Here is a 21,872-nt window from a genome sequence, read left to right as displayed (position 1 = left end):
TTTTATATAATGCAAAACGCGTTGCGGCAGCATACAGACATAGGCGAGACAGCTCGCGCGCCTATTGGCTGGTCTGCGGCAACTGCAGCAGCCTATCGAGCGAGGCCTGGCGTGATGCCAGACCCAGTGAGGGTGCTTCGCGCCTGCTGCGTCACGTCACGAAAACAGGCGTGCCGAAACAGGCGTGGCTTAGGCCTATAAATACCGCTCGCAGGCAGCTGATTTCCGTTTTTTTTTTTCGAAGCAACCAGAGCGTTTGCATGCACGGCAAGATACTCTTCTAGAGAGAACCGAGGTTACGTTAGTAACCGAGTACGTTCTCTTACGAGAGGTCTCTCGTACTGCGTAAGAGTATCTTACGCTAGGGGACCCTATGCAAGACGCCGTGCGTGCTGGGATCTGACACCAAAAACCCAGGGGCGACAGCCCGGGGCTTATATAGTGCACAATCACCCAGGGAACTCACAGGGAGTCCGGAAAGAGGGAGGGGCGAAGCCGCACTCTTCCACATATAGCAGCATCGCTTAGACGCGGATTACATCATACAGACAGGGCGGGGTACGGCCTGAGCTGATGGGGAAATGTGGGTCTTACATAGTTTGCCCAAAAACACATCTTTGTGCCTTTTATACACTGCCGAATGCTGAGCCAAGCTCAGCGGACACAGTATGCTGAACTGAAGGTATTAGGACAGACGATACTGATATTTAGACCGACAGCAGCCTGGCCTGCAGGGCGGGAACCTCTAGGTTGTAAAACCTTATAAATGTAGACGGGGAGGCCCAGCCTGCCGCCATACATATATCTTGCAAGGCAATCCCGCTTGACCAGGCCCACGATGAAGCCATGCTTCTCGTGGAGTGCGCTCTGACACCCAACGGGCAATGCATGCCCTTGGAGGCGTACGCAAGCGCGATAGCGTCAACTATCCACCTGGACAGGCTCTGTTTCGATGCGGCTAGTCCCTTAGAACGCCCGCTGAACGAAACAAAGAGCTGCTCTGTCTGCCTGAAAGCAGACGAGCGAGACACATAAGCTCGTAATGCCCTGACTGGGCAGAGGAGGCTCGCGTCTCCTTCCTCATTAGGGACTGGTAGGGCTGACAGGGCTTGTAGACGGAGCTCTAGCCTGCGTGATCGTGTTTAACACTCCCTTCGGGAGATCAGCGGGTACCCGTTGATGGCCCAAACATGAAGGGACCACAACTCTGGGCGTGGATGCCAAATCGAGCCGTGGGCTTGCGAGAGGAGGTCTCTCCTCACTGGCACTGGCCACGGGACAGTGCTCGCCAACTGCATCATAACTGGGAACCAGGGCTGGTTTTTCCAGAATGGTGCTACGAGCAGTATCGAGCATACCTCTTCCCTGATCCGCTCTATCACCTGAGGCAGGAGAGAGACGGGGGGAAAAGCATAGAGCAGACGGCGGGGCCACGCATGGGCCAGCGCGTCCCTGCTCTTGGAGAAAAATTCCAGACAGTGAGCGTTTTCTTGAGACGCGAACAGGTCTATGTCCGCTCTGCCGAATTTCTTCCACAGCAGTTGGACTGTCTGTGGGTGTAGAGACCATTCGCCTGCCGGAACATTGTTCCTGGACAGTCTGTCTGGTCCCAGGTTTAGGAGCCCTGGCACGTGCGCTGCTCTCAGCGAGTGCAGGTTGCGCTGAGCCCATACCAGGAGGCGTTCTGCTAGCCTGTGCAGGTTCCGAGACCCGAGGCCGCCCTGGCGATTTATGTAGGACACCACAGACATGTTGTCCGAACGGATCAGGACGTGGTGTCCCTTTATCTGGGGACAAAAATGCGTCAGAGCGTTGTCTACTGCCAGCATTTCGAGGCAGTTTATGTGCAGAAGCTTCTCCCGTTCTGACCATTGGCCGAAGAACGGTCTGCCCTCGAGCAGCGCTCCCCATCCCGAGGTGGATGCGTCCGTAGACACCACCCTCACCTTCGAGAAAGTCCCCAGGCTTACACCTGATTGGTACCAGTCGTTTGCCTTCCAAGGTTTCAGGGCTGTGATGCACTTCTGATTGACCTTGAGATGAAGCAGACCGGAGGTCCACGCTTGGCGTGGCACTCGCGCTTTCAGCCAGAACTGCAGTGGGCGCATGCGAAGCAAGCCCAGCTGCAGTACTGATGATGCTGAGGCCATGAGACCCAGCAAATTTTCTGAGCGGGACAAACACGCCACAGCGGAAAGAGTTCGCTGCGCGCTGAATGTCTATCGTGCGCTGCGGTGATAGTCCTAATTTTAGTCCTAATTTGTAAGTCGCTTTGGATAAAAGCATCTGCTAAATGACTAAATGTAAATGTAAATGTAGTCGTGCTATCATGGACAGCGAGTCCAGCTCTGTGCCCAGGAAAGATATCTTTTGACTGGGGGACAGAGAGCTCTTTGCCCAATTCACTCTGAGACCCAATTTCTCAAGGTGATCGAGTAAAATGGTCGTGTGCTCTGTGAGCTCTGAGCGAGATTGAGCTAGAATCAGCCAATCGTCCAAATAGTTCAGCACTCGCACGCCCCGCAGTCTGAGGGGTGTGAGCGCCGCATCCATGCACATCGTAAATGTACGGGGTGCTAGGGATAAGCCGAACGGCAGGACTGTGTACTGATATGCCTGGCCCTCGAAGGCGAATTTCAAAAATCGCCTGTGACGTGACGCTATCTGTATTTGAAAATATGCGTCTTTCAGATCTATTGACACGAACCAATCTCCTCGGCGAATTTGCGCGAGGATTTTTCTGGTCGTAAGCATTCTGAACTGTCGCTTCACAAGCACTTTGTTCAGTTGCCTTAGATCTAGTATGGGTCTGAGACCCCCGTCTTTTTTCGGCACCAGGAAGTATCTGCTGTATAGCCCTCCTTCGCTCTGAGCTTGAGAGAGGGGCTCTATGGCCCCTTTGCTCAAAAGTTTCGCAACTTCGGCTTGAAGTAAATGTGCTACTTCTGTTTTCACCGTGGTCTCGATGCGCGCCGTATAGCGGCGAGGGCGTCGGCGAAACTGCAGCGAATAGCCTCTTTTTATAATGTTCATCACCCACTTCGAAACCCCAGGCAGCTTTGCCCATGCGTCTGCATGAATAGCTAGGGGCTGAATACGAAGCGCGCTCCGCTCGCTCAGCGGCTCAGAAGCTTCGGGGTGTTGAAACATAAGCATCGCGCTCATGGCTTTTGAGGCAGGGGGCGCGCTGATTGACAGCGGGCAGATTGCCCGCGCTCGACTCCTCCACAGCGGTCAGCCGAGAGGGGGAGGGCTGGGCGAGTCCCGTAGAAACTGTCACGTCTGTGTGTGGATGTGGGCGCGGGATAGCGGGCACGTTTTCCACACTGAAAGCATTGTGCGCTTGAGTGAAGCGAATGCTCGTTGGTTTAGTTTTTACAGAAACCTTGTGACATGCATAACGTAGTGTTTGTGGGCACTGGGTAGTGGGCACATTTACCACGTTTAATGCGCAATCGATCTGAGTCGATTTTATGTGCGCGAGCCCTGCATGGCGGGCTGTGCTTGTGTGTAGTAATGGGCACTGGGCAGTGGGCATGTTTTCTACACATAAAACACCATCGGCCGTGGCCGGGACACCAGAAAATACACTCTTTTGGGGATTTATCTGGGTAGCCGTGAAAACGGCATTAGTGGGCAGGCAAGCGGGCACTGGGACCTTCTTTTTTGGCTGCAGAAGACACTGGACCAGTCACATTTCCTGGAACTGGGCGAGCGAAGAGTTTCGGTGGAAGTCCGGCCGCAGCGGGACTTGAACACCGTCGTTTTCCTAGGCGTTCTAGGACGACTTCGGGGCCTCAGGCTTTACCGCAATCCTCTCGCGCTCCGGGCCTGGCGGCGCAGCCGCCGTCAGCGAGAGCGAGAGCTGCGTGGTCCTCACCCAGGCAGGAAACGCAGATAACATGGTGGTCCCCGTCGCTGAGTGTGGCTCTGCACGAGCCGCAGGAAGGCATCTTGAAAAAGACGCTGCTCTTTTAGAATGTGTGTCGTGGCCGCGAACACACACACACACAATCACAGAGATAAAAGGATATGAGCGCCGGATAGCGCAGCAGGAAGGCAAAGAAGGCGGCGCGGCCAGTGACTTCAGAGACTCGTCCCGCTGAAGGTGCCTTTTCAGACGGCGCGGCTTCCTCTCCGGATCCAGTGATGCGTGTGAAAAAATCGGAAATCAGCTGCCTGCGAGCGGTATTTATAGGCCTAAGCCACGCCTGTTTCAGCGGGACATGACGCAGCGGGCGCGAAGCACCCTCATTGGGTCTGGCCTCGCTCGATAGGCTGCTGCAGTTGCCGCAGACCAGCCAATAGGCGCGCGAGCTGTCTCGCCTATGTCTGTATGCTGGCGCAACGCGTTTTGCATTATATAAAAATTAAGGATAATTTTTGGCTTCAATATCTCGCGGAAAAAGGATTTTCCCCTAGCGTAAGATACTCTTACGCAGTAGGAGAGACCTCTCGTAAGAGAACTGTCAGGAGCAACAGTGACTGGATCTCCATCACTTTAAGTTAAAAGTTAAAAACCCGCAACACACAGTAGACACATGTTTGTGCAGCGCAGAGCAGCTCTCTCGCACTGTATGATGAGACAGACAACTAGTTTTCTATTCCATGCGTTTGTGATTTCTGAAAATGTATGGGTGTGAGTTTGGTTATAGAACATATCCATATTAAGGACTCAGATACTGACTACTGTATTCTGCAGCTGTGTGAACATGGCTATATCTATTTAATCCTGGCCCGTACACAGACATTCTCAGGGGTGTAAAATGCAAAGAGACATTGTTAAGTTCATGTAGGCTACGTGTACTGTGTGTGACTTGTGTGTGACTAGTGGTGTCTAAAGCTAGTAGGCAACAATAGGAGAGGTGGGTTGTAACACCAATAGACAACTTTTAAACAAATGTATTTGTATAACATTCCCCATCCTGTTAGCCTTGGCTGTTTGATATTTATAGATTCCCAATGCCCACTGCATTTGACAATGTAGATATTCTTATAGATATTTTGTAGATATTGTTTTACATCTGTAACATTAAATTAAGATTATCATCTTTCCCCATCTCCCCCTACAATTTAAAAATAAATTTGTACTATGATTTGTGATGCATTACTTACTAGTTCTTATCTTGCATCCTAAACAAGATAGATAGTGCCAGATAGATTAGGATGCACTGGAAATGTTCTACTTTGGCAAATAAAAATAATAAAAATAAAATAAAATAAAATACAGAGTACATGAATACAAATACTGTTAAATACAGACTACTTTGTCTCTGTGCAAAGGAGAAAGGGTCATTGAAGGAATGGGGTGAAAAACTACTCAAAAAAGTCCTGCTGATTTAGAGCAAACTCCACTCACAGGAATTACAAAGGTAGAATTTCTCCAACTAAAAAAGTAATCACACCTCAAATAGTAAAGCTGAAATAACAAACTGAAAAAAGAATGAAAATTATTTACCAAAAATAAAAGCTTCAGATTTCTACTTTTAAACCCTCTGGCTATATTGTGTGCTAGACTATTCTATTGTATTGCATTAGTATTTAACCCTCTGGAGTCTGAGCTGTTTTCTGGGCCCTGGAGGTGTTCTGACATTTGTGCTTTTTTCAGTTATTTATAAACATGTTAATGGCAAAGGTGTAAATTCACTCTATATAGCACAAACAGGGCTACCAAAATATCTGATCAACATGCATGTATATGTTTGAATTTTTTTGAATGTTTGAATTTTTAAGAGAATAATGTTTATGCATGGTTATTGGAAAAAATAAAAATGAAAGTTGCAGAAATAAGGCCACAAAACACATACTAAATATGTGGCAATAAGACTTTTGACTAATGGATGTGGTCGCCTATAGTTTTTTCTTCAAAATTATGTGAAAATAGTCTTGCTTTATCGTTCACATAAAACCATACATTGATTTGAATTGATGTAAAACAGGTTTTGCTTGGAAAGCCAATATGCGAGAGGGGCGTGAACGAGGAGTGGTTTACACCTGAGAAATACAATGTCCCACCCACTCTGCATAATGATGATAGACATATAAACAACATTAAAAGCTTGATTTTCACCACAGGGGGACTTTAACCACTGATCTATAATATGATCACTTTTTTCTATTCTTTTTTACTCACTTTGGGAAAGTTAAAATTGTATTGTTAGGTATCACAGGCCACAGATGCTGTCCATAGAACTGAACTTGTATGTATCCAGAAATACGTCATTCATAGTTACATGAAAAGTATGTACAGTACTTGTAATTTCAAGGTCTGAAATAAATTGTGATGATTAAAGTCCCCCTGTGGTGAAAATCAAGCTTTTAATGTTGTTTATATGTCTATGTGGTGTTTTTAATATACTTTAAGACAAACCATGTGCAAATTCATAAGTCAACATGATTGCTCAGTATTTTATCTATTTAAAACTGCAGTGAACCAAAGTCTCAAGACAGTCTCAAAAATGCGTTTTTTGACATCACAAACTACCTTGTATGGAGCTTATAATATGACAAAATGATTTGAATTTGAATTGTGTACATTTGAATTATTGGCAAGTGTAATCTAACAAAATTGAAATTTTTAAATAGTTCTGAATTAGATTTTTTTTTTTACAAATATTGAACACGTGAAATTTAACAAATTGAAATGTTTTTTTTTTTTTATGGCTGAATTTTATAGACATGTCTTTTCAAACAGCTGTTTTTTGTTCTGAATTCTTAGACTGCAAATATCCCGTTTTAAAACGTACAGATTCAAGTTTTCAAGTTCTAAAATTCAAAACGCGGATAATTCAGATCGTACAGAAAGTAGGTCACAGGTCATTCACAGGGAAGAGTAGAGGATCTCAGAGAAGTCCAATGGAGCATTTTGGCCAATTACAGAGCTGCACTGCAGTAGTTTTCTGGCGCAAACGTGGTGGTGGTTCAAGAGAATCCGTGTATCATTCGTTCAGTCATTTTTTTATTTAATATAAAGAGTAGAAAAATGAGAAAACAGCTTGAATAGCCTATATGATTTCTAATATTCTAATAATAGTCCTCCAGTGCTGCAGTTGAACGGATTCTAAACGTGCTTATTGCAACTATGTAGTAAAAATGTATACATTTCATCTTTTTCTCATCAAACAACCAGACTAACCAATGGCTCGACACAACCCGTACCGGGGAAGAGCCTAGACAGGGCTTTCTTCTGTGTATAAATTCACCTACGGTTTGCATTAGCTGGGTATGGCAGGGTAAATGACGGCTGTCATAGCCTACCATGGTCGCCCAGTAAGTTAAAAAAATAAATAATACATTAAGATTTAAATCAATATAATTAGTAGTAAATTAAATATTTAAAACACTAATACAAAAAGGAAAGAATAATGCATTGACTTGGGTATATAATAGGCCTAACATTCAAGCATGAACTGTCATTCAGGGGTGCGTTTCCCGTACAACGACGCAACTCACTGCTTCACTACCATAGTACGATGCATCGTTGGTGACCCCAACTTGCAAGTCACGACTGTTTCCCGAAACCATATTGTTGCAAAGTGGTCGTTCAACCACCTTGGTTTATGACGTCACGCACGTGGTGGAGTAATAACGCCTCGGTTACGACTGTAACCTCGGTTCCCTGAAGAGGAAACGAGCGTTGCGTCGAGTTTGACGCTATGGGAACGCTTTGCGTGATGACGTCTTGAAGCACATGTAAAATCAGTCCAATGGTGTGGCGGAACGTCAGAGGCGGGTGACGTCACGTACCAGGAAGCTATAAAAGCCGGCCCGAAACAGAAAACGAAAGCTTCGTAAAGTCTGAAGTCGTGTTGACAGGCATGAAGGAGATATGGCAAGGTGACGCAACGCTCGTTCCCTCTTCAGGGAACCGAGGTTACAGTCGTAACCGAGGCGTTCCCTTTCAAGGGAACTCGCGTTGCGTCGAGTTTGACGCTATGGGAACGTCTATACCAACGCCTCCATAGCTACAAATGTCTGTCCTGTGTGAAATCTGGTGAGCAGCACTAGGAAGACAAAACATGAGACCCTGGAGCAGAGTCTAGATCCAGAGAGTAGAACCTGACGAAAGTGTGCGGTGAGGACCAGCCTGCCGCATCACAAACGTCCTGTAACGAAACTCCTGATATAAGGGCCTTAGAGGCCGCCATACTCCTCGTAGAGTGCGACCGGACAGCCAAAGGAGAAGGCTGTCCAGCCGCCTCATAAGCAAGTGAGATAGTCTCAACCACCCACTGCTCATCCTTTGCTTAGACACTGGACCTCCCTTGTTAGGGGAGCAAATGTCACTTTTACGCCACAGGGCAGCTCTGTGGACATACGCGTCTAACGCCCGAACAGGGCAAAGCAAATTATTAGCCTCCTGGTCCGATTTCGAAAGGGAGGAGGACCTCCAAGTGCCACGAGGGAAACGAGATACCAAAGGGGTCTTTCCCCACAGACATTCCACCCAAAGGACTGTGGTAAGCACCTACGGCCGCCACATAAACCTTTAAAGTGGACGGGGTCAGACCTGCAGTGAACCGGTCCTGCAGGAACTCCAGAACTGTACCAATTGGGCAGTTGACTGGATCCAACCGACGGTCACTACACAAAGAGGTGAATACTCTCCAGTTCAGGGCATAAAGTTTCCTCGTGGAGGGAGCTCTGGACTGTAGAATGGTCTCAACAACCTCAGTTGAGAGACCTGACTCTATGAGCTGGGCCCCCTCAGAGGCCAAGCCCACAGGTTCCACAGTTCTGGGCGGGGGTGAAATATCGAGCCCTCCGCCTGGGACAGAAGGTCCCTCCTGACGGGTAGCTCCAGAGGAGGCCCGTCGAGGAGCGACACAAGATCGGGAAACCATACTCTGCCCGGCCAGCGCGGGGCTATAAGAAGCAGGCAAACCCGGTCCCTGCGAACTCTCTCCAGAACTCCCGGGAGCAGAGCAACTGGGGGAAAAGCGTACAGACGTAGCCTCGGCCACGTCTGCACCATAGCATCCAGTCCAAAGGAGCTGGATGCGTGAGGGAGAACCAAAGTGGACAGTGAGACGTCTCTCGAGACGCAAACAGACCCACTTATAATTTCCATATCAGCTCCACCACCTCGGGGGTGGAGCCACCATTCCCCGGGCCTCGGCCCCTGTCTCGACAGAGTGTCTGCTCCTATATTCTGGACCCCGGGGATGTAGGCTGCCTTGAGTGACAGCAACTTCCCCTGGGACCACAAGAGGATATGGCGTGCCAGCGCAAACCCCCTTGATATAGGCGACTACCGACGTGTTGTCCGTATGTACTACACATGGTGTCCCCTGAGACCTGTGATAAAGCTCCTCAGAGCCCGGAAGACAGCTAACATCTCTAGGCTATAGAATGCCAGGAACGATGATGGTCTTCCCACAGACCTTGAGATGAGCGACCCTCAGGATCGCTCCCCAACCCGTGAGGGAAGCATCCGTCGTTAGAAGTTTGCGACGACAAGGAGCTCCCAGCACTGGGCCCTGGGACAGGAACCAAGGTTTCTTCCACATAACCAAGGCACGTAGGCATCACCGCGTGACCTTGATTGTGCGAAATGGGTTGCCCCTCGGGGAAAAACCCTCTGGTCCTGAGCCACCACTGCAGGGGCCTCATGTGCAGCAGTCCAAAAGGTATCCCGTTGGAAGCTGCTGCCATGAGACCCAACAGTCTCTGGAACTGTTTGACAGTGAGTAGCTGGCCTAGCTTTACACTTCTCACAGCTGCCAGGATCGAAGCGTGGCGATGACAGGCGCGCCTGCATCGACACTGAATCCCAAACCACGCCTAAAAAAGTGGTCCTCTAAAATAGAGAAGCACACTCTTCTTGGCGTTCAGCCGTAACCCCAACTCTTTCATATGGGCGAGAACAACATCTCGATGTTGAACCGCCATCTAATGCGACTGAGCTAAAATCAACCAATCGTCGATGTAGTTCGTGATGCGAATACCCCTGAGGCGCAGAGGCGCCAGAGCTGCATCCACGCATTTGGTGAAAGTGTGGGGTGATAAAGCCAGGCCGAATGGAAGAACTCGATATTGGTATGCTTTGCCCCCGAAAGCAAACCTCAGGAACTTCCAATGACACGGACGGATGGAAATATGCGTCCTTGAGGTCTATCGTGACAAACCAGTCCTCGGACTAATCTGTGGCACGATTGTCTCAATGTTAACATTTTGAACTTGAGCTGCATGACAACTCGAAGACCTAAAATGGGACGCAATCCCCCGTCCTACTTTGGAACTATGAAGTACCGGCTGTAAAACCCGGTTTCCCTGTTGGAGGGAGGTACATATTCTATGGCCCCTTTCTCTAACAGAGTGTTTACTTCCTGTTCCATAACCAGAACCTGCTCGGGGCCCACCATTGTGGGCAGGACCCCCATAAACCGCGGTGGGCGTTACTAGAATTGTATCTAATACCCTTTTTCCACGGTCTGCAGGACCCAACGAGAAACATTTGACAGTAGCTTCCACGCTGTCAAAGATTCTACTAGAGGTACCAGTCTCTCGAGACTGGTTTCTGGATTTTGTTGCTGTTGAGTAGTCGGTTCGTCGCCCTGTAACGGCGCACCGGCAGGGAACGACCAAACAGACTGCTCTAGCACCCTCCTCAGAGGGGGCGGGCATCCCGAGGCCACTACGTTTCCGGGTGGACCTTGAGATATGTGCTCGCCGGAGACCGCTGCGCCCTGTAACACTGGAGGCGGCAGGGTTGGCAGAACGGTCCCCTGAGGGCACCGAAGAGAGACGGCACCGTATTTTTCTCCTGCTGTTGAGCAGTCGGTTCGTCGCCCTGTAACGGCGCACCGGCAGGGAACGACCAAACAGACTGCTCTAGCACCCTCCTCAGAGGGGGCGGGCATCCCGAGGCCACTACGTTTCCGGGTGGACCTTGAGATATGTGCTCGCCGGAGACCTGTAACGCCGGAGGCGGCAGGGTTGGCAGAACGGTCCCCTGAGGGCACCGAAGAGAGACGGGCACCGTGAAAAGAGGTGTTAACCGCTCTGCTTCGGGGGGACTACCCTCATTTGTCCTGAGCCCTCAGACATCAGGACTTTTTCCCAGCAGCCTTCTTGGCGGTAATAACGGTCCGCAGATCCGTTTTACCCCTCGAAGACTGCTGGGTTTGAGAGCGCCCTCCGTGTCCCCGAGATTTTTGTGGGGGAGCACGGGAGGAAACGCTCTGTTTCTGAGTGGCGCGGTGCTCAGCGCTCTTTTTAGAGGAGTGAGGCTGCTCCCGCTCAGCAGCCTCATAGAAAGAACGGCGGGGGAGAAGTTTCTGAAGTGCAGCTGCCTGTTTTGAAGCTTCTTGTGACTTCGCTACAGCACTATTAACTGCGTCTCCAAATAACCCTTGCGTGGATACTGGTGCATCTAAAAGAACATGTTTTTCTTTGTCCTTTATGTCACTTAAGTTGAGCCACAGATGCCTCTCAGTGGCCACCAGGGCTGCCATAGAGCGGCCGATGGATTTAGCCGTCTCCTTGGTGGCCCTGAGAGACAAATCCGTGGCTCTACGCAGTTCAGACACCGTATCAGCACTAATACCCCCGCCCTCCTCAAAATCACCCAATAACTCAGCCTGGTAAGCCTGCATTATGGACATTGTATGTAAACACGCTGCAGCTTGACCGGCGGCGGCATAAGCTTTATGAACCAGGGAAGAAGTAACTTTTACTGGCTTGGATGGAAGTGCAGGAGCCTTCAGAGAAGATGCCGTTGCTGGAGAGAGATAGCTCGCGAGCGTCTCTTCCACCTTCGGCATCTCCCCATAACCATGCTCTTTATAATTGTGAATGGATGAATAGTGTGATGTTTGTGCAGTATACACTCGATATGACACTGGTTTCGCCCACGATCTCGACACCTCGGTGTGGAGATCGGGGAAAAACGGCAGGCTCCTGCGCTGGGGCTGCGCACGAGATGGCAGGAAGCGTTCGTCGAGCTTACTTTTCGAACGAACGTCCTGCCTATCTTCTGGCCACTCAATAGACAGTCTGTCAACAGCTCTAGTAATGACATCGAGCAGTTCCTCAAACGCATGAGACTGAGGTGGCGAATCCTCAGACTCAGCTACAATACTCACAACATCCAACTCCTCAGAGCTGGATAGTTGCAGTACTGGTACCTCTATCGGGGGGGAAGAAACCGCAGCGCGTGCTTCCACACCCTGATAAGAGGCACTGGATCTATCAGACGGATGCTGAGATAAGGCAGAGCCCGTCTCAACATCCACTGATAAATCCATCTGTGAACCCCAGGTCTGAGATCGACGCCGACCCGAGCCCTGGGGAGCGTGGTCGGGATTGAACCGAGCCAAGCGGGATCGGAGCGTACGCAATGGAAGCGCACAGCAATGCACACAGTCACCACCCTCGAGTGCTGACTGGGCATGCTCCTCTCCCAAACAAACAACACAAAGAGTGTGTGTGTCACCTCCCGTTAAATAACGCGGGCAGGGATGGACACACACTCTAAACTGCTGCTCGCTCGCCATACTGAATATATATATGATATAGACAGACAACACCAAATATACAGACAGATTTCACACAGAGCGCAACTGAAGACTCAGAAAGCTTTCGTTTTCTGTTTCGGGCCGGCTTTTATAGCTTCCTGGTACGTGACGTCACCCGCCTCTGACGTTCCGCCACACCATTGGACTGATTTTACATGTGCTTCAAGACGTCATCACGCAAAGCGTTCCCATAGCGTCAAACTCGACGCAACGCGAGTTCCCTTGAAAGGGAACTTATTTTAATGAATCTGTTTGAGGTTGAATTAACGCTAGGGGCCCTATTTTAACGATCTGAAATGCAAGTATCAAGTGCGAAACGCAAGAAACTTTGTGGGCGGGTCTTTGGCGCTGTTCCTATTATACCGGCGGGATAAATGACTCTTGCGCCCGACGCAAATCTAAAATGGGTTGGTCTGAAGTAGCTTCATTATTCATAGGTGCGGTTTGGGCGTAACGTGGAATAAACCAGAGCGTCATCTCACATTCCCTTTAAGAGCAGGCACGCTTGTTCCATGTCGGATTGCTATTATAACGGCGGATTTGCCAGGCGCACGCCAGAAGCGGTTCACAGCCGAGGAGACCGACGTTCTCGTCAGGGCCGTAAAAGACAGAGAAGTGACATTGTATGGGGATGGGAGAAACCCACCCAAATTAGCTTCGGTTAAACAGGCGTATAAAAATTTGGGTAAATGTGTAAGCTAGATGTATGCCTATTTTTTCACATCTTCATGGACACAACAATGATTTCCCTCGTGTGTTAATATTTTTCCTTGTAATAATGTATGGTTTTCTAAAAATGAGAACTGCTGCGTCTGTGTGTAGATGAGATAAGCAAAGGTGCATATGCGTTGTGCACACGCTACATTGATTATGGCCAAGCATGCACCCTTAAAATAGCATATGAATAACATGTGCAACGACTTTAGACTAGGTTTTTCCTGGTCAGTGGCAGAATTGTTTTCTAAACCTGCAAAATAGCACCAGGGAACGTTTGCGTCGGAACACGCCTCCTCTTTGCGCTGAACCGCCCCCAGGAGCGCAAGTTAATTTCCTAATTTACTGACGTGCGTCTGTGGAGGGAAAAGTCCGCTGTGCGCGGGTGCAAAATAGGAATGATACATGCGTCGGTGTACAACGTCAATTGCGCTGGGTGCAAGATAGGGCCCTATATGTTTTGATATAAATTACAGACATGGCATCTGAGTAGGGCTGTAGTCAAGACCACCTTTGTCGAGTCCAAGACAAGTCCGAGACCAGGACTAGTCGAGTCCAAGTCAAGACCGAGTCCAAAGAGGTTCGAGTCCGAGTCAAGACCGAGTCCAGGACAGGAAAAAAAAAAAGTCTGCTAAAAAAAATATAGGCTAGCCTATAGAAATTAAATCATTATGTAATAATGAAATAATGAATAATTTTAATTTTATTTAAAATAATTGACTAATTCAAAGAACAACAAAAAAATAATAATTATATAGGCCTAAAGGAGCACACACATTCGTTTCGACTGTCTGATCAGCCTTACATTCTGTTCCTGTCAATCATACACGCGATGTCAACCAATTAAACTGCATGAGGGAGGGCCGAGCCAACTCACACACACACACACACACACAAGAGATGCGGATAAACCGCGGATCGGGCGGATGACGTGACAAAAAATAATTTTTTAGCCTACCACTCGTGGAATAGGCAAAGAAAGAAAGGTAAGAAAAAAAGTCAGAAAACTTTGCCCATTAATTAGATGTGCAAGGCAAGCAGGCTAGTTTTCGGGGTGTTATGGACAATTAAAAATATGAATATTCACGCTGCACTAGCGGTGGACTTTCAGCGAATTTATTTAAACATTTATTTTTATAGAGCCGTTTGTGAGTCAAAAGAGCCGGCTCTTTTCAGTGAGCTGAGTGAAACGAGCCGGCTCACGAAAAAGAGCCGAAATGCCCATAGTTATTAGGTGGCCAGTGTTTCACTTTCCCTCCAATAATATTTTGTTTTAATATCGCGGCGACGCATGTGTGATTACTGGGAACATAATAAAGACACCTGGACTCGGTCGAGACCAAAAGCCATATTTGGCAAGACCAGTGGCCGAGACCGAGACAAGTCCGAGTCCGAATACCAGCGAGTCCGAGACAAGTCCGAGACCATAGAAAAGCGGTCTCGAGTCCGGACTCGAGTCCAAGACCGGACTCGAGTACTACAGCCCTACATCTGAGGACTATTTCTCATTTGTCTCAGTTATTTTGCTTTATTTCCAGACTCAATCACAGGCTCGTTCTTACATAGTTGAGCACATTCGCACATGCGCAGTTTTCAAAAACGATGCTTTAAATCTCTTAGATTTCAAACTAAAAGATGTAAATGACATTTGTATGTATTCTAAATAAAAGACACAGGTTGTTCTGAATGTCAGCTTGCTTATTTTGCTCAAGATAAGGATTTATTAAGTCCACATGTCATGCAAACTAGAAACTATGCTTCTAACCACAAGGCCGAGAACTGTCATTCCAATCTCACAACTTTGCGATGCTGTTTGCGAATGTTCATTGGAACTATGTTTTCGGGAAACATCGGCTCGTTGAACTATGCTGATAACGACGGAACTTGCAACCATAGTTGGCTAACGATGCTTTTGGGAAACGCACCCCAGACTGACTATCAGAAGTATAAAAATACATACTCTTCTGAGTTTTATGATGTAGGCCTTGTGTTTTATTTTTATTAAAAATGATTATAATTCATATCTCAAAAGGATGCACTTGTGCATTATCTGATATTAAATGTATTTATTTCATTAATATTGAGTATCAATTAATGTGAAACAAAACGGTGTGTGTTAATTTATCTGCCAACTAAGCTAAGTCATAGTGCAGTCTCTTGCGCTGTCCAGTGCGTCCCACAGCTTTTCCACAGATTTTGAGAGTTGGCCAGCTAAACAAAATAGGCCAAAGAAGTAGACTAATGGCTAGTGTCCGGGAGATGCGAGGTACATTCATATTTATGAAATAAACACTTATAATAGCCTAGCCTATATTCTTCCATGCGTAGTTAGCCATAAGTGAATTTGTCTACACCAAAATAAATGTCCAAGGACCCATTAATAATAACAGTGATTAAGCCCAAAATTAATGTGGGTGGGGGTAAAGAACAAAAAACTTTTTTTTTTTTTTTTTTGCCCAAATGGTCTCCACCCTATGCATTTTGTAATAATACAGCAACAATTTTTTTTTACCGTATTTGCCAGAAAATAGGTCGCATGCACCTGAGTGTAAGTCATACCGGATCACGCGCGCAAGTTCTGTCGCATACTGTGACATGGGCTGCCTAAAACTCAGTTTTTCTCAGTTTTCATGCAAACGTGCAAACGAAGTTTTCCAAAATCTCCACTCTGGCCGGAGTTTTTAGAAAGTGTGTTTGCGTGTAAACGAAGGGCACAAACAAAGAGAAATGTCTCCGTTTTTCAAAATAACCATGTATGTGTAAACAGGGCCTGAGACAAGAAGGTTGAGGATCCAAACGCAGTGTTTATTGAACAGGATAATCCAAATCAAGGCAAGGGTCATACACAAACAAGCCATCCAAACAATAACAGAAAAGGGCTGAGGCAAGGAGAGAAATCCGAGGGAACAGGCAGAAAATCAAGGTAACCAGGACACAGGAGAAACAGGACACAAACACACTCAGAATTGCAGTAAAAACACTAAACAAGACTATTCTGGGAATGAGTGTGAAAACCAGACTAATATGCGGTGAGCTAAACAAGATAATGACATACAGGTGAATGTGATCATGGCTGATTAGAATCCGTTCAACTGCAGCATCAGAGGACTATTATTAGAATATTAGAAATCATATAGGCTATTCAAGCTGTTTTCTCATTTTTCTACTCTAAATAAAAAAACGACTGAACAAATGATACACGGATTCTCTTGAACCACCAACATGTTTGCGCCAGAAAACTACTGCAGTGCAGCTCTGTAATTGGCCAAAATGCTCCATTCGACTTCTCTGAGATCCTCTACTCTTCCCTGTGAATGACCTGTGACCTACAGTACTTTCTGTACGATCTGAACTTTCTTATTTTCCCTTCTTCAGCGCTGAGAGACTGCAGTTATTGCATACTATAGTAACTGCAATTCCTTTTAAAATGGGAACTTGGAATGCATCCTAGAGCACTATGGGAAACGCCTCCAACATGACCTTTGTCTGAAGCATGTGTCTAAACGCAACAATAACATTGGGTAGCAACAGCCTATGATGTCACTAGCGGTGCGACCAGAGTATAAATAGGCGCCTGTAGTACACGTCAACAATTGCTTTTTTTCTTCAGGATCTGTTGGTTTATGTACCATGCTTTCAGGACGTATGTGCCTCCATATCAGAGACGACACTTGAGGACACACAACTTGTGTGTTATGTGTTTGGGTAAGGAGCACATGATTTCAGTTCTCCAGGGGACTGAATGAGCTAATTGTGAGGCGCTCTTTGCGATGCATTAGCAAGACTGACTGAAAGAGACGGGTAAGAAGCTTTTTACTTCTTTGATCTAATCTGAGGGATACTAGTTAGTGTCTGGCTCTCAAAGGAGTCGAAGGCACTCACAGTGATGTGTTTGTGACTGTTCCCGTGTGATTCTTGATTAAATGATAAGAGTCTGATGTTTGAGCGGAGCATGTTCAGCTCTCGAGAGAATTGAACGCGCTGTTTGTGATACGGTCACTGTGAGAAGCTCCTTTGATGTTTGATTCTCTCGAGGGATGAGGGTTGTCATGCTAAAGCCTCTCAGAGCCATGAGATGACTCCTTGTTCTAGAGTCATCCTGCTGAGGCCTCCCCTCCCTAGAGCTCCGCTTGGATAGCAGTATCGATGTAGTTAGGCCTCCTCTCATTTTAGAGAGTCGTCTTGCTGAGGTCTCCGTTCTTAGAGCTCCCCCCAGGATACTATATCAGGTTGTTGGCTCTCTGCGAGCCTTCTTTATGATTATTTTAGGGTGTTGCTAGGTCTCCTCTAGTTTTGAGAGTGGTTTTCCTGAGACCTCCACTCGTCAGGGGTATAGTTTCCCCTGAAGTGACAGGCAGGATATTCCTTACCCTTGGTCATATTCCCTTGAAGCTATTCTAAAGAACACCAGGCCCTGAGCTCTGCCCGCAGCAACTGTGACAGCAACTGGTGCGTACCCTATAGTACAGGGAATTGTGACTGCGGATCTAGCTCTGTGGAGTCATTGATTATGTAAGATGTTTCGGCATTCATTCCTTTAGCATGGCAGAGTGGGCATTTGTTCCCCATAGTGTCCTAGGTCGAAGTGCGAGTTCCGATTCGAAAGGGAACGTCTAAGGTTACAAATGTTATATGTTATAATGTTATAAACATGGTTCCCTGAGAAGGGGAATGAGATACTGCGTCTCATTGCCATGCTTCGGGTATGCCTGCCCACGTCTACTTCAGACACAAGAAGGTGTTGACGTGTACTACAGGTGCCCTTTTATACTCTGGTTGCACCGGTAGTGGCGGCATAGGCTCTAAGACACATGCTTCAGAAACCCATAGAGCCCGAGGACACAGTGTCTCATATTCCTTCTCAGGGATCCATGGTTACATTTTTAACCCGAGACGTACTATGAAATCTGAAGTCATTAAACCCCTGAAAGTTACTAGATGACTTCACACCACATTTATGTGCTTATCATTTATGTACAAAGATTGTTTTGGCTGTACAGCAGATGTAGAAGAAAATCATTGTCCAGTTTAAGTAAGCTCAGTGTTGATTCATTTCCGTTGAAAAAATCATTAGTTATTAAATTTAGGAAATGACACAATCCCAGTTGTCTCCGACGAAAGTTTATAAAACTATCCTGTGTAAAGGCGGGGTGATGATCCTCAGCTCTCCATGAAGGTGGCTCTTCACAAAATTAATCCACCTCTTCTTGATATGATTGTTTTTCCGAAATTTAAATAAGGGCACCGATCTGTTTTGTAAGTGATCGCATCCAGGTAATATGCATTTCCGTGACGAAGGCATAGCTAGCTAGCAAACTGTAGGCTGCAGCCTCAGCGGCTCCAGTGCGTCATCGACAGTAGGGGCGGGGCCAGGAGCTCAGTGGCTCCAGTGTGTCATCGAGCCACCGTTTTAGCCCCGCCCAAACAATCCTGAACACAGCAATGGTGAAACACTGTTTAACGGTCTAACTCCACGATTCAGTACTTTACAGTTCACAGCCTTTGTTATGTGTTTTAGCAATACATTTCTAACATTTCTAATGTGTTTAGAATTTATTTATTTTTTATTGCCTTTACAGGGACTTTAAATAGTCGTCAGGCACTTTATTTCCACTTTTCAAATATTTTCTTAATTTTTATTGAAAATAAATGTTTCAGGCGCCACACTCCCTATTAGGCCGCTGTACGTGAGCTGTATCGTTCAGTTTCGTTCCACCAAGTGGGGCACTAATTTTTCTTTTGCTCAATATGTTCAACGTTAATAAAAGGTATCCAAGCAAAAAGTTCTCCACGCATTATCCTGCAGTTAATGAGAAATTGTAATTTATTGGCGCACTATATTGACTGCGTATTGAGACATAAAAAACTGTTGAGCTCGATTTTCAACCAATCAGCATCGAAAATGGAAGTAGGTCACAGCCGAAATCAAGCCAATATCACTACGCACATGTAAACATGGAGGAGGACGTAAGCAGCGCATCTTCATCTGATAGCGGCGATCAAGCTCGATTAACACCCGTAAAGTGTATTCTTCATGTCGGAAAAGATGGTGGGAAAGGTCTGCAGCCCTTTACTGAAGTCCGATGGGAAAAAATCAAGCATAGGAATGGCTCAAAACGTCGGACACTACGGAGCTAACGTTAGCTATTGCTAATAAACATGTTGCCCTCCTGGACAAACCGGTCTCTGATGTCCCAACAACTACGGGTTTCACCCGGCCTGCTATCGGCGTTTTATAGACGCTTGACTTGTGTGCATGTGCGTGATGGGTAGATTTAGGGGTCGGGTTAGTGTGTGTGTGTGTGTGAGAGAGAGAGAGAGAGAGAGAGAGAGAGATAGGCCGCTGTCGGTAGCCTAAAAGAGGCCTAGAAATAGGGGTTCGTTCCACTACTTACTTTTTTAACATCAGAAATATATAGAGATTCCTTAGGAAAAAGTTCTCCACACACTACCTTGCAGTTTTTGAGAAAAATTATGCTAAAGGTGCCCATTTTGAAAAAAAGGGAAAACATAGGGAATTTTGCACTTTCAAACCTGTTTATCATATAAACCCAAAAATGCCGAATTACCACTTGAAGTACAAAATAAACCAGTTTGAAATGTGTGATATACCTGAATCTATAGGGACAGTCAACATGATAAGATTGTCATGAAAACTTCTACTGTAGCATTAACATCCCAATTACTTCTCATTATGTTGTTCCAATTCAAAGGTAATATTTGAGGTAAAATCTGAATAACAAATAGAATTAAGCCAAAATATAATAGCAGAGCTGCCAACTCTCACGCATTCACCGTGAGACTCACGCAATTGACACTTTTCACATGCTCTCACGCCACACATCCATTTTCTCACGCACAGAAAAATCGCGAAGCAAAGAGGACACGGAGACCGACAGACTTGACAGAGCAGGTTAGTTATGATATGAAAAAAATCTCAGCTCTCAGATTCTGTCAATTTTATTACGAAATTCAAACAATAAATACCGTTTTGGTGTTTGTAATTGATCCCTAGCGGCACGTGACCCGATCATATCTACTAGCTAATAGTAAATAAACACGAATGAACAATGTTGAAAGAAACAGTACAGCTTACCGAAATGTATATTCTTCATAAATAATATCGATCAATCAATCAAACAAAGGGGTCAATAAAACAGCTGGAGAACAATTGTCACATAACATTTACCTCAGGAAAGCCATTTAGACACGTTAGTTGGCTAGAAAAAGAGCTATATGAGAGTATTTTGCTAAATATGTGTACTATATTACATATTTATTATATTTGTACTTATATCATTAAATAAATTTGTTATTATAATAAAAAAACGCATTATATTTAATTTGAGTTATTTTTAACATTAAATAATACTACCAGCTGATAGGGCTGTATGTAGCCTATGTATTTTTTTTTTCTTGAGAAAAATTAACGCCTATCTTGTGTACCTAATATTTATTCAAATGAGTCAATATTAAATAAAATCACAAGAATTGAATTGAAATCGTGAAATTTGTAAAAAAAAAACAAAAAACCTAGCTTACCAGAAATTGTACCATATAAACATTGTAACATGTCACTAAACCTAATACAATTCAGTTTAGTTACTAAAATGTTTTGACAATCACAATACACTTATTGTGATGCAAGTTTTTTTTGCAAAATCAAAAGTATACAAAAAAAAACAACACTTTTAAAAATAACAAATTTAATGGTGAATTGTTAATTTGCATTCACGAGCAGTAACTGCACTACATGTACATATTCACAGGAATGATTAACGTTATTGTAAACAAGATTTAATTTTGATTTATTTATTTACCTACCCACCTCTCTCTCTCTCTCTCTCTCTCTCTCTCTCTCACACACACACACACACACACACACACACTAACCCGACCCCTAAATCTACCCATCACGCACATGCACACAAGTCAAGCGGTTTTTGTCTATAAAACGCCGATAGCAGGCCGGGTGAAACCCGTAGTTGTTGGGACATCAGAGACCGGTTTGTCCAGGAGGGCAACATGTTTATTAGCAATAGCTAACGTTAGCTCCGTAGTGTCCGACGTTTTGAGCCATTCCTATGCTTGATTTTTTCCCATCGGACTTCAGTAAAGGGCTGCAGACCTTTCCCACCATCTTTTCCGACATGAAGAATACACTTTACGGGTGTTAATCGAGCTTGATCGCCGCTATCAGATGAAGATGCGCTGCTTACGTCCTCCTCCATGTTTACATGTGCGTAGTGATATTGGCTTGATTTCGGCTGTGACCTACTTCCATTTTCGATGCTGATTGGCTGAAAATCTAGCTCAACAGTTTTATATGTCTCAATACGCAGTCAATATAGTGCGCCAATAAATTACAATTTCTCATTAACTGCAGGATAATGCGTGGAGAACTTTTTGCTTGGATACCTTTTATTAACGTAGAACATATTGAGCAAAAGAAAAAGTAGTGCCCCACTTGGTGGAACGAAACCCTATTTCTAGGCCTCTTTTAGGCTACCGACAGCGGCCTATATGGCCTACGTCACTGCAGACGTCAAGAGGCACGCGTCTTTTTTTATCCTGTGTGGCCCAACCAGACATTGGTGGGTGGAGTTAGTGTAAATAGTCTTTGCCAGGCTATTTACACTT

The sequence above is a fragment of the Abramis brama genome (assembly GCF_963993115.1).
Source record: "Abramis brama genome assembly, chromosome: 13".
In the NCBI taxonomy this organism is placed as follows: Eukaryota; Metazoa; Chordata; class Actinopteri; order Cypriniformes; family Leuciscidae; genus Abramis; species Abramis brama.
Note: the sequence above shows the minus strand (reverse complement) of the source record.